Raw genomic sequence first — 13,760 nt, 5'->3', positions numbered from 1 at the left:
AGTAGAGACCAGGTTTCACTGTGTTAGCCAGGATGGTATCGATCTCCTGACCTCGTGATCCGCCCGCCTTGACCTCCCAAAGTGCTGGGATTACAGGCATGAGCCACCGTGCCCGGCCTCAAGATTCTTAATGTACAACATTCTTACAGAATAAAAGCATGCATACACACATAAAGAGACAATACTGTGCTATTCAACATTGAGGAATACACTTCCAAGACATCTCAAAATTTCAGTGCTTTCTGCTTTACAGCAAGGTGGACCTTTTAAAAAGGAACTTTACTTCCTGAGATGACACTATAAAATAAGCTGTGACTTTGCAAAAGCAATAATAATTTCTCTTCAATTTCACGAACACAAACAGGCAATTTCTATAATCCTTCACGCCTTCACTACCCTCCAAATAAAATTGTTCTCATATTCATTGTTAGTAATTTAACAATTACATTCAATGAGTATTTAGTTGATTGTGTTTCCTTTGTTATCTTGCTTATCTTGCTTAAGTGTTGTCCAACTTAAACTACAAGTACAGATCAGACCTGAAACTTACATCGCTTTATATCACATTGACTACAACTGATACTTAGAATACTGCTCAGAAAAATTATCAACACAGACTGGGTGATTGTGATTTTCTGTGGCAGGGACCTCTCAACATGACAAAAGGGGAAGATAGGTCATTATTCTAACTCTAGACAGACCTTACAATACTTCAATCATTCCCAGACAGGTAAGAAATCCCTTTCCCCATTTCTGCTGGGGATATTGTGGCTTTCTTATTACTTCTTCTTTAAAGGCAATAATTTTTCTTATGCACTCCATGTCATCATTACTGTCTGAGTAGTGATTTCTTTAGTTAATCACTCATTGGTTATATTTCTTTAGTCTAACAGAGAAATAACTCCAATCCAATGCAGAAATAAAAACTTGTTTACTTTTATTTGGCTTAAAACAATATACATTTTTGTCTAATTCTGGTTGTTTGAAAGAAACAACCCAGAAAGAGGTCCTGTGAAATCAGGGTTTGTGCTAAATAAGAGAATTATAAACAAGAATTCTACTTCCTGTTAATGCATAACATTCAATTCCCTTTATACATATAAGGCTAACAATTTGTTACTCATACTGATCTACTCTACGTAATGCTAAGGAACCCTTGCTATTATAAATTATTTTGTTTTTGATTTAATGATCTTTTTCCAACCAAGTATTGAGAGTCAAAAATCTTTTTTCCCTGCTCCTTTTATTTACAATTTGGGTGACTTTAGGCAAATCACTCTCCCTGCCCAGGCCTTACCTTTCCACCTACAAACAGAAGAGATTGTTGTAAATGTCCACGTTATGATACTTTCTAAATTCATGAACTCCCTTCACTAATATTAAACTACTTGTTCTTTCCTGCAAAGTTTATCATGTCTGCGTATAAAATGAGAAGAATTATTTAAGTTGTGATTAACATAATCATTGTTTTGCCTTGCTTTTCTTACTCGCAGATAATTCATTTAGATCCTCCACTGCATTCTGTTTTTTTAATAATGTAAGGATTTACTCAGCAATGCTGACCATATGATCTCGTTGCATTTCTTTCATTTCCATAATATTACACTGTATCCCTAACTATGACTATTTTTTAAGTCTCTTCTTCTGGCTCCTAATCTACTCTTCCCGTAAGTACCTGTATTTTTCTGGGTTCTGGCTTAAATTTTATTTTCTATTCCTTGCATGCAATCATCCTGGCAGGCCTTTTAAGTGGTTTGGAGTGCCGTCTGCACACTGACAGCTGCAAATCTGCATCTCTGGCCCTGACCTCTTCGGAGCCACACCCCTCATGTTGCGGTGCTTAGTGTCTCACATCAGATGTGCTATAAGACACGTAAACTACTCCATATCTGATGCTGAACTCATCACATTTTCCCAAATTTCTGCTTCTTCTCTATTGTCCCTATTCTTATTAAATGTCATATCATTCATCCAACTGCTCGAGCCAGAATCCTGGAAGTCATCTTTAAATCTTCCCACTTTCAATTCCTGCATCCATTGAATTTCTCTGAAAAATGTGTCAGTGTGATAAAAGTTAAATAGCTTTGCTTATTTTTTTTCACAGTGTAACAGACTCCTGTGGACAAAATCCCATCCCAAATAGAACATAAGGTTTGGCCCATGCGAGTATAAATTCATGAATTCATTTCATAAAGGTACAATTTACATTTCTAGTATATTCTCCTCTGAATTTGAAATTTACTTCCAGACTAAAACTAGTGAGGTGATCTGAGTGAATGCTTGTCCTGTTCTTTGGCTGCATTTTCTTTAGTTAGTTTTACAGGGAAATCAATCCAATCAAATCCAGAAGTAAAAACGTATTCACTTTTATTTAGGTTAAACAGTATACATTTTGGTCTAACTGGTTGTTTAGAAGAAACAATCCAAGAAGAGGTCCTATGAGATCAAGGTCTGTGCTAAATAAGAAAGTTATGAATGAAAGTTCTACTTCCTGTTAATGCATCCCATTCAATTCCCTTTATACTTATAAGGCTAATAATTTGTTACTCATACTGATCTACTCTATGTCACCTGACTGCAAAAATGAAAGAAATTACAAATGAAGCTTTGGACTATGACACCATCTCCCTTTACCCTGTTTGAAGTTTTATTTTCCCTCCACTTTTTGTTAAGGGACCTCATCAGAAAAATATTTACAATACTTCCTTCCCCACAATTCAGAGTTTTACTTACCTGCTGTCACCCAAGGTCCAGAATTATTAAATGAAAAATTCCAGAGATAAACAATTAATGTTTTAAATTTTCTGCCATTCTGAGTAACATGATAACATCTCATGCCAACCTCCTCCGTCCTTCATCCCTCCCACAATGTGAATCACCACTTTGCCCAGCATGTCTACCCTGAACACGAACTGGTAGTTAGGTATTTGGCAGCCATCACAAATAGATCGACTGCTGTGGTATCACAGTGCTTGTGTTCAAATAACCCTTATTGAACTTAATTGTTTATGAGTTTATTCATGATTATCGCTAATCTCTCACCGTGCCTACCTTATAAAATAAATTGAATCATAGGTGTGTGTACAGAGAGACCAAAACCTAGTGTTCATAGGGTTTAGTACTATCCTAAGTTTTAAACATCCACTGTGGGTGTTGGAACATATCCCCTGTACATAAGTGACTACTGTACATAAGTAACATAAATAAATAACATAATAAAAATAAATAACATAAATAAAAATGCTTTTAAGTATACAAATTGCAGCCACAATGAACAGAATTTTGGATTTATTTTTATTTTTTACAAAGACTTACTATGTGCCAATGTTAGGTACTCTTCTAAGTACTTTATAAGTATTAATTTATTTAATCCTAAAAGTAAGCATATAAAATAGATGCTTATAAAGTCTGTAAAATGGAATATTGCCCATTTTGGATATTAAGAAATCAACTATCAGAGAAGCAAATTGCCTAACACCACATAACCAATAAGTAATTCGGCTGCGACTGAAACCCAGGTGGTCTGGCTGTAGAGTACATGCATTTTATCACAACGCCAGAATCACAGCACTGTTTAACCTGACTTCAATCGGATTTAAGGTCAAACAACACATGCTATATTTTAGGGGAAGTTTTCAGGAAAGCCAATGTATTTTATATGAATTTTTGTATGTACAGTGAAGCAGTATAAAAATCTTCACAACCTGCATGCAAATCTCCTTTCTACTAGGCACAGGAGAAATGGTTTCCCTGCTATCCAAGTATCTGTCAGAAATTAGTTCCTGGAAGATATACTTCTGTCTTAAATGTAACTTTGACAAGATCAAGGTGATATTCAAAGATGAGAAGATTATTTAGAAGTGACTCAGGATGTAATAGAACTAGACATGAAATACAGAAGAGGTTTCTGAAAAGCCTCGAGAAAAGAGGAATTTTGTCCTAAAAAATAAAAATGTTTGGAAACACAGAACACAGAATACATGTATTAATGATGTGCAAAGAAATCTGTGGCACTGCATGATATGTTCATAGGCAGAACCTGCCCAGGTGGTTTTAAATGAACCTGGGGAATATTTTTATAAATATCAGGTGTGTTTGGATGGCCTGTGAAAGACATCCACATGAGAACATTTACGTGAAGGCAATTATTTTAACATATGTTCTTAATGTCAGCACATACCCCAAATCAAAAGAATCTTAGGGATAATATTCCAGTTTCAAAATTTTGAAAATTATTTCTTACTCTTAAATAGTTAGTTTAGATTTCTCTACACCACTTTACAAGAGCTAGGATCATTTTCTAAAATGTAAGCAAGACCATCATTTAAGTAATAATATGCTGAAGGAAGGAAATTGGTAGAATGCAATTACACATACGTACTTAAAATTAATTATAAAATATTAACTAAAATTACTGCAATATCATCACGGTTTAGCAGTAAGGCTTGTACAAACTGGAGAGGTAGAATTGCATGGCTTTTATTTACTTGATGTTTTCTTTTAGCTAATATCCTTGCTAAATAAACAAAGTTAGCTAAACTAGACACTTCAGATGTACTTCTTTTTGTTTTTTTTGTTTTGTTTTGTGTTTGGTTTTTTGAGACAGAGTCTCACTTTGTTGCCCAGGCTGGAGTGCAGTGGTGCGATCTTAGCTCACTGCAACCTCAACCTCCCAGGTTCAAGCAATTCTCCTGCCTCAGCCTCCTGAGTGGCTAGGATTAGAGGCATGTGCCACTACACTGGGCTAATTTTTGTATTTTTAGTAGAGACGGGAATACCATGACACTTTTGATGTATTTCATCTCTATCAAATAAATTTTAAAAGAGCCAGATTAAAATCATTCAGTTCCTTACTGAGGAGAGCTTGTAAAATCACCCAAACTCTCTTGTTTTTTCTACTCGGAGACTCATTACCATCTCCTAAATGTCACTCTTGTAATTTCCGTAACTGCCACCAAATAGTTGGTGGCTCCTTGCTTTACACAGAAAAACATGGACAATTTATTTTTCTGTCTGTATGAGAGCTTAAGAATGGTGAGACAAGCTCACTATTGATTCAGCATTGCCTATCTTATGAAATATAATAATACCAAATTAATAAACTGCAAGGTTTGACTAAACTCAGGCATAAATTTAACTCGGAAATATCTCTGCAGAGAATTTTAAAATAGATACCTAATTTTAGTTAAATATTATTGACCATCAATAATTATTTAGATTATCACTAAATAAGGCTATACTCAGTAAGTTGCTGGTAATTTATTCATACTTCTTTTAAGCAACCAATCACTTACACTGTGATCACTCTGAAAGCAACCTCTTAGATCACCTGATATTACATTCTCTTAACAGGCCCTATGAGAAGGCTTGGCATATAGTAGATTCCTAATACATATGTTTGTTCAACTCAACATTTATTAAGTGTGTGGTAATGGCCTGACCCACTTTCTAAGCATAGGACCACTGAAGTGGCTCTGTCTTCAAAAAGCTGTCTAATACAGCCTATCGATATAGTGTAATAGATCTATTTTCTGCAGGACTATGCATAAGATCCTGGGAGAGTACACAGAAAGTACATCTACCTAAGGCAGAAGAACCGGCAGCACCTTCAAGTACTTCTGTTACATGTGCAACAGGATGAAGAAGTGAGCAGCAGGGGCAAAGTTACTGAAGTATGCTAGAAGATAACGCTCAAGGTCTTAAGCAATTTAATAGCTAAAGGTTAGAGTACATGAGGGTGGTAGAAGGTCAGAATAGAGTTATAGAAGAGGCATGGTAAAAGACTGGAGCAGCGGATCCAGAAAAATTTTGCACAATATTGAAGAGTTTGATTTTTTTCAGGAAGTCTAGGAAAATTAGCTAAAAGGCATTACGTAGTGAAGTAATAGGATTGATTGGGACTTTGGAAATGACTTCTCGACAACAATGTACAGACTGAATCGAAGGAGACTGTAGGATGCTACAGAGACTCTGGAAAAAGCGGCCTAAATTACAGCAATGGCAATAGGAAAGGAAAAAGAACATTCTAAGAGATACTGTGGAAATGAACTACATGAGATCTCAAACTGGTTATGAAAACAGTGAGGGAATGGAAGAGCCAGTTATATCTCCCAAGAGTCTGACCTGGTCAACCGCGTGGATCCTGGTGCAGTTCACCAGAATAAAGGATATGAGAAGAGGAGTAAATTCAGCAAAGGGCAAGAGAAAAAAAGAAACCTTGATGATCTCTCAGTGTGCTGATATCTTCAGTTAGGCCTTGATAACTTCTGGAAACAAGGGACAGCATAGAATACTGGTTAAGAGAGCAGTGTTTCTGTAAAATGGGGTAATTATAATTAAAAAATATTCCTGTCCCCTAGGAATATTGTGAGTAGTATATGTAGGAAAGGCTCACGAGACAGGGCCTGATGTGTAAATGTTCTCTAATCATATTATTCATTGTTATTGTCTGTATCCAATTGAAGACACCCAGTCAATTTAAAGTGGGTGCTAGAGCCCAGTAGAGAAATACGGGCCAGAGAAAGAAATTTTGGAATAATCCTCAAGGTGGATGTTTCTCAACCCTAGTTGTTCTTCAGAATCGTCGGAGCATTAGAGAACGCTGTTACTTAGGTTCTTTTCCTGGTGATTCTGAACAGCCAGCAATGAAAACACAGTTCAGATGGAGGTGGAAGATGGAAACATTTACCAGATGAGATGTCCCAGGAAGAATGAGCAGAATAAGGGATCTTTACATTCAAGGTTTCCAGGGCAAAGTCATCTTTCTAACAAGACCAGCTCTTTCTCTAGAATCCATGGTTTTATTTATCAGAATAGGACTATGTGTGGTCCAATGTGAACTGCAACATCATGGAAAAAGCTGGAGATCCTGGAGTCTATTGTTCTGCACGGCCTTTAATGAGACGTGGGGCCAGGAGAATGCTTGACAAAGCCAGTGGCTATTCCTGCTGTCAATCACGCTGAGGCAGATTTCAAGCAGGCCTTGAGAATGCTGGGGCTGGAAAAGATTCTTCAGGGTTTGGTTCTTTCATTGAGGGTGAGCTACTCTTGGATATGTGAAAACAGGCTAAAAATTCTAGCAGCACCATTAGGTTGGTGGCTACAGTGGGGGTAGAGGCCCTAGCCTCAAAATGGTGCTTTGAACCACTGGGCTCACAGGCAAATGGGAAGAATAATGACCATTTCTTAGGATATGAGAATAGCAGGGCACACTCCTAATATTTGAAGAGCATTGTCGGCTCCAGGTGAATAAGACAACTGTCCTAACAGCCTCTTTTGACCTGGACCTCCAGGGGCCCACAGGTAAATGACAAATCTATACTTCTTAAGAAGTGGTGCCAAGGAGACCTATAGAATCAGGTCTACTGTGACATGGAGCCAGCACAGCTGAGCACAATAGTGGAAAAGAGAGACTCCCTCATCTGTTCCACTCCCAAATTACAGGTTATCTGTAGCAGCATATTCTTTGGAGGCCAGAGACTTTCCTGCTGTGCTATAGGAAGTGCGCCGTACTTGTGAATTTCAATGGAAACACACAGTGGAAAGTCATTAATTCACAAAGACCACTACTTCTTTATGCATCATTAGATAACTATGCTTTGATGTGTTGTACATAGAAGAGGCAAGGCTCAACTAAGGCACAACTAGACTATAAATTGGTCTAAGCCGAAAACCAGTATTTTTCCAATTGTATTATAGGGTGTATTTGTAAACAACAAATATAGTAGTCCAGTTTGGCTAATTGCAGAATAAATATAAGAAATAAATGAAAAATCATGCTGGAAAAAAATTGCTTAGAAGATGAATTTATGCCCTGAGTCTCAAGGAAGAGTGGAAACTAAATCTAGTAAACAACGGAGAAATTGATATTACATAATGTCAATGATTTTTTAGCAACTCATCCATTCCCTTCCACAGATATTTCATAAGCCCCTACACTGCACAGATACTGTTGTGGGCTCTAGGAATATAACGGTCACAAAAAAAGACAAAGTGCTTGCCATTATGAAGCTTAAATGCTAATATAAGGGTCAGACAGTAAACCAAGTTTGTAATAAACTTGGAAGCAATAAATGCTACAAAGAAATAGAAAGTGGAATAAGGGGAAAAGGTGATATGGAGGTGGAGGCATCCTGGTTTTTCAGGTACTATTTTCTACAGATGACTTCTCTGGTGAGGGACATTTGAATAAGATCAGAAGGCAGAAAAGGAAGGAGCTATGTGGGCACTTGAAGAGGGTGCGGGAAGAATAGCAAGTGCAAAGGCCCCAGAACAGAAAGAAGCAACCAAATCCTGATTTCACGATGCTGACTGCCTTCCGATTTTTCTTACATGAAAGTCTATGTTATTTAATACAGGACTTGTTTCTGTTTAGCTTTGTTTTTGATAAATATAATTTTCACAACATGGAGGTTGAGAAGAAGAAAAAAATCTCTCCATCCTCTTTGTCCTCTAGAAAGATTAGAGCCAAAATAACTGTTTAACAAATCTGCCACCACCGTTCCCATCTCCAAAGCCCTACTATCATTTTTTAGTACACCAATTTTCTCTTTTATTGTCTGTCGACTGAGGATATATAGGAGCAGCCCTTCATTGTTATATGAAACATTCTCTGCAATTTGGGAAGGCTGAGTTCTCCTTTTGCACTTCTAATTATGAAAGGGAACCTGGACACAGAATGTTCGCAGATATCAAGCAGCTGCGAAAGAGTACTTCTCTGATGCTTTCGATTCATTAAAAAGCATATTTTGCTCCTTTCTGAGGAACAGCTCCTTAGAATTTCCATAACACAATGATATTCTGACCAGTTTGATAGTATCACACATGCAAAACTTTATTTTCTCAGCATTTTGAATAGAGGCACAAAGTTACATGACTTTCTAGATGTTTTAGAGTACACGAAACACCTCAGAGAAAATTGTTTCTTAGTTACAGCCTCTTTGAAGCTAGCAAGAGTTTCAAGTTTACTAGTGTCTTTCAAACTGGGAATATTCGAAATTTGATTTTTTTTTCTTTTTGCCTCATACCACTGTGGGTCTTACTCTCTTGTACTCTCTTGAAATTCCCTGTATTAAAGCTATCTTCTGTTCAACAGTAACACTTTATAATTTATATCTGTCTTAAAAACAGAGTGGGAAGGCAATCTAGCCAGCAAGTACTGTCATGACAGAGCGTTCTTTCCTGGTTCTGATGGAGTAACTTTCTAGAGGGTGTGGAAATGGCACTATCAAAAACAAAAACTACTGTCTTGAATTCAACCTTGACCCAGTTTTTGAACTTGAAATAGGGCAAGCTTTAAACCATAATAATATTGGTAACGTAAGGCAATATTATATGACATAATGTACAGGACACCAGGAAGTTCTCTGCCTAAAATGCTAACCCCTTCACAGATGCTCCACTAGGAATGCATTCCTTTGAATTAAATGCTTCTTTATCCCCACAATTTTCTTAAAGCACCATTTCATGGAAGGGTACAGATGTGAAATATGTAATGGAATCTTTTGATGGAGTTTAGGACACAAGAATATAAAGCTAGTAGTAAGAAGGGATACTTAAAGCGCAGGACAATGTTGGTAAACCACACTAAATCCATTCCTCTCATGTTTATCCTAGAGGCAGCCCTACATGAAACAGCAAACGCTTAACATTCTCATTAACCATTCAACAACCTTAGCATAACCATAGAGTATGAGGGAAGCCAACCGCCTAGGGAATGGGCTCCTCTCCAGTAGAAATACAAACACAGAGCAAACATTCCCAGCCATTTTCATCAAATTAAATTTGAACAGAACACCTACCTGGATGGTTTCAGTCTACAGTCATTTGAAGTTCATGTTTTATGTCCTCTCTGACACAAAAGAGCACTGTAATGAAAAAGGTGACAATTTGCCACTTATAGGCAAGTAAAAGGTAGAAAATTGCTCCAACCTGGCACAATCATGTCTGTTTCTTTTTTTTTTTTTTTTTTTTGAAAATCATATTAGGATAGCTGCCTTTAAGGAAGCAACGATTTGAGGGTCTAGGTCTCATAGAATAAAAGGCAGTCTGTAAAAAATAAAGGTTGCACAATATTTGCACATCACCATAAAAGTCTGCACAGCATAAAAATATATTTCTGTGGCCTTTTTTCTTCACTTATGCCATGCATCAGCAAAAGACAGATTATTATCATCATTATTTCTGTAGCCTTCTTCATTATCCAAATGCTTTATAGACATTGATTAGTTAACTCTTCTACGAACCCTGCCAGAAAGGTCAATATGATTAATCCGAAGGCAGAGCAAGAGAGCCCTGAGGTTAAGTGATTCATCCTTCCCTCCAAGGAGATCAGTGGAGGACAAGCTCTAAACTCCAGAGTTCTTCTATCTGAAGCTGTTCTTATCCTTGCTGACATAGGTAACAATGAAAGTGCTTTTTCTTCCCTGGTACAGTTGATGCAGAGAAGACTCAAGTTTGTACACACTTGCTGGTAAAGAATAAACTGTTATCCTTTGTGAGATTCTTCATTTGATTAAAATAAATGCACTTTGGTAAAATTTTCAATTTGTGGCCAGAGAAGATGTTTCAGGTTAGAGCTCTTACATCTTGATGCAACAGTTTGTTCTTTCTACAAATATTTATCAAGGTTCTACCATACCCCCAGAGGCACATTCTAGGCTTCAGGAATACCAAAGTGAATTTGAGAGCCAATGTCCTGTTTTCATGGTGCTTACTCTCTAGTGAAGTGAGACAAACAGTAGAAACATTAAAAAAAAAAAAACAAGAATAATAACACAGTGATAAGGCCAGGAAGAGAGTTAATGTAGGATAATGTAGCAAATGGTAAGCAGGTGTTTCTTCAGATTGGGTAGTCAGGGAAAGCCTCTCTGAGAAGGTGGCATTGAAAGTGCGTGACAAAAGGGAGTCAGCCATGTGGAAAGGAGAGCCAGTGGCATTCCAGGCAGAAACAAGAGCTGAGCTAAAAAGTAAGCTACTAAAAGCCTGAGGTAGAAATGAGCTTGGTGTGTCCAGGGACTGGAGAGCAATTTAGTGTGGCTGGAGAGTGGAATCATTTAAGGTCAGAAAAGTAGGCAGGACTAGAATGGGTAGGTCAGAGAAAGCAGCTTGGAGCTTATTCTAAGTGCCTTTGGCAAACCACAGGGAAATCTTAAGCGGTGATGAGACAAAATCTTACTCCTATTTGCCAAACATTACTCTGTCATTTTGGGGGAAAGAGCTCCAGGAGAGAAGCCAGTTAACAGGCTATTGCAGTGGTTCAGGTGAGAGATGATGGTGACCTGAACTGGGCTGGAGTAGTGCAGATGGAAGTAGAGATAACTGGATACATTTAAGATAGGAATTGACAGAAGAGTTGGCAGGACTTGCTGATAGATGTGGAAAATATGAGCAATGAAATCAAAGGCAGCTATTTATTTAGATAAAGAAAGGGAAACGAATTATTAGGAAGTGTTTGAAACCTTAGGCCTTTCATAATGCATTCATGGGGCTCAAGGATCCTTACGTTAATTTTTTTGAACAAATCAAGCAGGAGATAAGAAACATTTCAAGTATAATGACAAGGGTGATGTAATCTGGTTTCTGGCTCTTCAAAATAGTAGGTGCTGGAAGAAAGTAAACTAGAAAACTAGATCATTCCACAACTGTTTAAGAAAATCTTAAAACTAAGACCTATTTGGACCCATTTAAAAATTATTAAATATGGAACGAATTCAAGTAAATTTTGTAATGATGCATTTATTAAAAATTTTTTATGTTGCAAAGCATGGAGCTATTTTAAGACAACATAGAAGTAACCCAGCCTTCATGAAACATATTCTAGTGGGGGAAAATTGGCAACAAATAATTATCACAATTAATTATTCCAATTGTTATGAGGGAAACAAGGGAGAAATATGAGCCACTCTAGGAGGTCATTAAGGACTTATTTAGAAAGTGACATGTAAACTAAGGTCTGAAGGACTTAGCCATGAATACGCTGTGACCATCACTTGGATATAAAGTCATAACTCATACACTTACACTCAACAATTTACTGACTACAGCCATAATGTCACCATCTTCAAATTCTGAAGAGAGAGCATCTCGTCAATTGATTGCCTGGTGTCAGGGCAGGTGCACATTCCTGATCCATTTGGTTGTGACTTGGGAATGAGAGTGTGCCAAAGGGAATAGGGGCCTGTATCTTCCAAGGACTAAAGGAGAAGCTGTTAAACTGGGAGAGATGTTGGGTATGACAGTAAATTGAGTTATGTTTCTAATATAATCCTCTGCTCACCTTTTCATTCCCAGAGCTCAACAGAGTACCAGGCATATAGGAAGCATTCAATGTTGAGTGATGGATTGATTGAATAAATGAATAAAGGCAATTAGATACACAGCAGAAGGCAATTTTTGTCTCCCATTAAGTAGTAAGAAAGTCTATATACCGGATCAATTATGGTCCTCTCCCAATATACTATACCATCACTTCCATCATCTTTTGGAACTGTGCCTCACTTACAGACAGGCTAACAAAATTAAGCTAGAAATATTTTGATTATAATTGTACCTGATTTTTTTTTTCATATCTGAATCCAGTGCTTCTCAGACTTAACAGAGCATAAGAATCACCTGGCAGCATATGTGAAAACACAAAATCCTAGGTCTCACCCATTTTGGAAGAGCCAAAGAAGAACCCAAGAATATCCTTTTTTTTTTTTTTTTTTGAGACAGAGTCTCACTCGGTCACCAGGCTGGAGTGCAATGGCACTGCAACCTCCGCCTCCCAGGTTCAAGCGATTCTCCTCCCTCAGCCTCCTAAGTAGCTGGGACTTCAGTTCACACCAATACACCCAGCTAATTTTTGTATTTTTAGTAGAGACGGGGTTTCACCATGTTGGCCAGGATGGTCTCAAACTCCTGACCTCATGATCCGCCCGCCTTAGCCTCCTAAGGTGCTGGGATTAAGAATATGAATTTTAACAAAGATCTCAAGTGACTAAGATGTAAATGACCAAATTTACTTTGAGAAATACTGACCTCCAGTCATTCTTTTCCCAAGTCCACTCTACCACAGATCTAAATGGTCCTGTGGGTTTCTTTGCCTTCCATTGTCATTGTCACTGACAATTTAGATATTATTTATCAGTTACATTTCAGTAGCCACACATCTGTTCTTTCTTCAGTGTCTCTATGTCTCAATCCAACTTGTACTTTAATACATCTTCCCAAAACAATGATTTCTGGGCTAAAACAAAAAGTTCAAATAAAAAGTAGCAGAATCTAGTATGCTTCATTTCATCTACAAATTTGAATTCTATCTTTTCTCCAGTTTAGCCTCCTCAAACTTGAAGTCTTTTACTTTACACGACTACAAAGGCATCCTACTTACCTGCTTTTCCAAAGAGTTTCCTGTTTTATATGACGTAATACTCCCCAAAAGGATACCTAAAAACAAGAATAATCAGGAAGTCTGGTTTTAATCCAGTGTTTTTCAAGCTGCTGTGCAAATGTGAGTAATTTCCTTAGCTTGTCTGGAATCCATTTGTTCCATCAGTAAAGACATAGAACCAGCTTAAACTAGTGGCTTTCACACATTTTGATGACCACCCACTGTAAGAAATAAGTCATGACAATGAAGTTTCACAAAATACTTACACTTACTGCATGTGATGGACTCAGATATTTTATCTTCCAATCTACTTTATTCTGTCGTATTATTTCTTGCATAAAATGCTAGTTGCAGCTTTCTAAATTGATTTCACAACATTCTACTAGAT

This window comes from Nomascus leucogenys, chromosome 13, assembly GCF_006542625.1.
Source record: "Nomascus leucogenys isolate Asia chromosome 13, Asia_NLE_v1, whole genome shotgun sequence".
NCBI classification, from domain to species: domain Eukaryota; kingdom Metazoa; phylum Chordata; class Mammalia; order Primates; family Hylobatidae; genus Nomascus; species Nomascus leucogenys.
The sequence above is the reverse complement of the archived record's forward strand: the minus strand, read 5'-3'. Positions refer to the sequence as shown.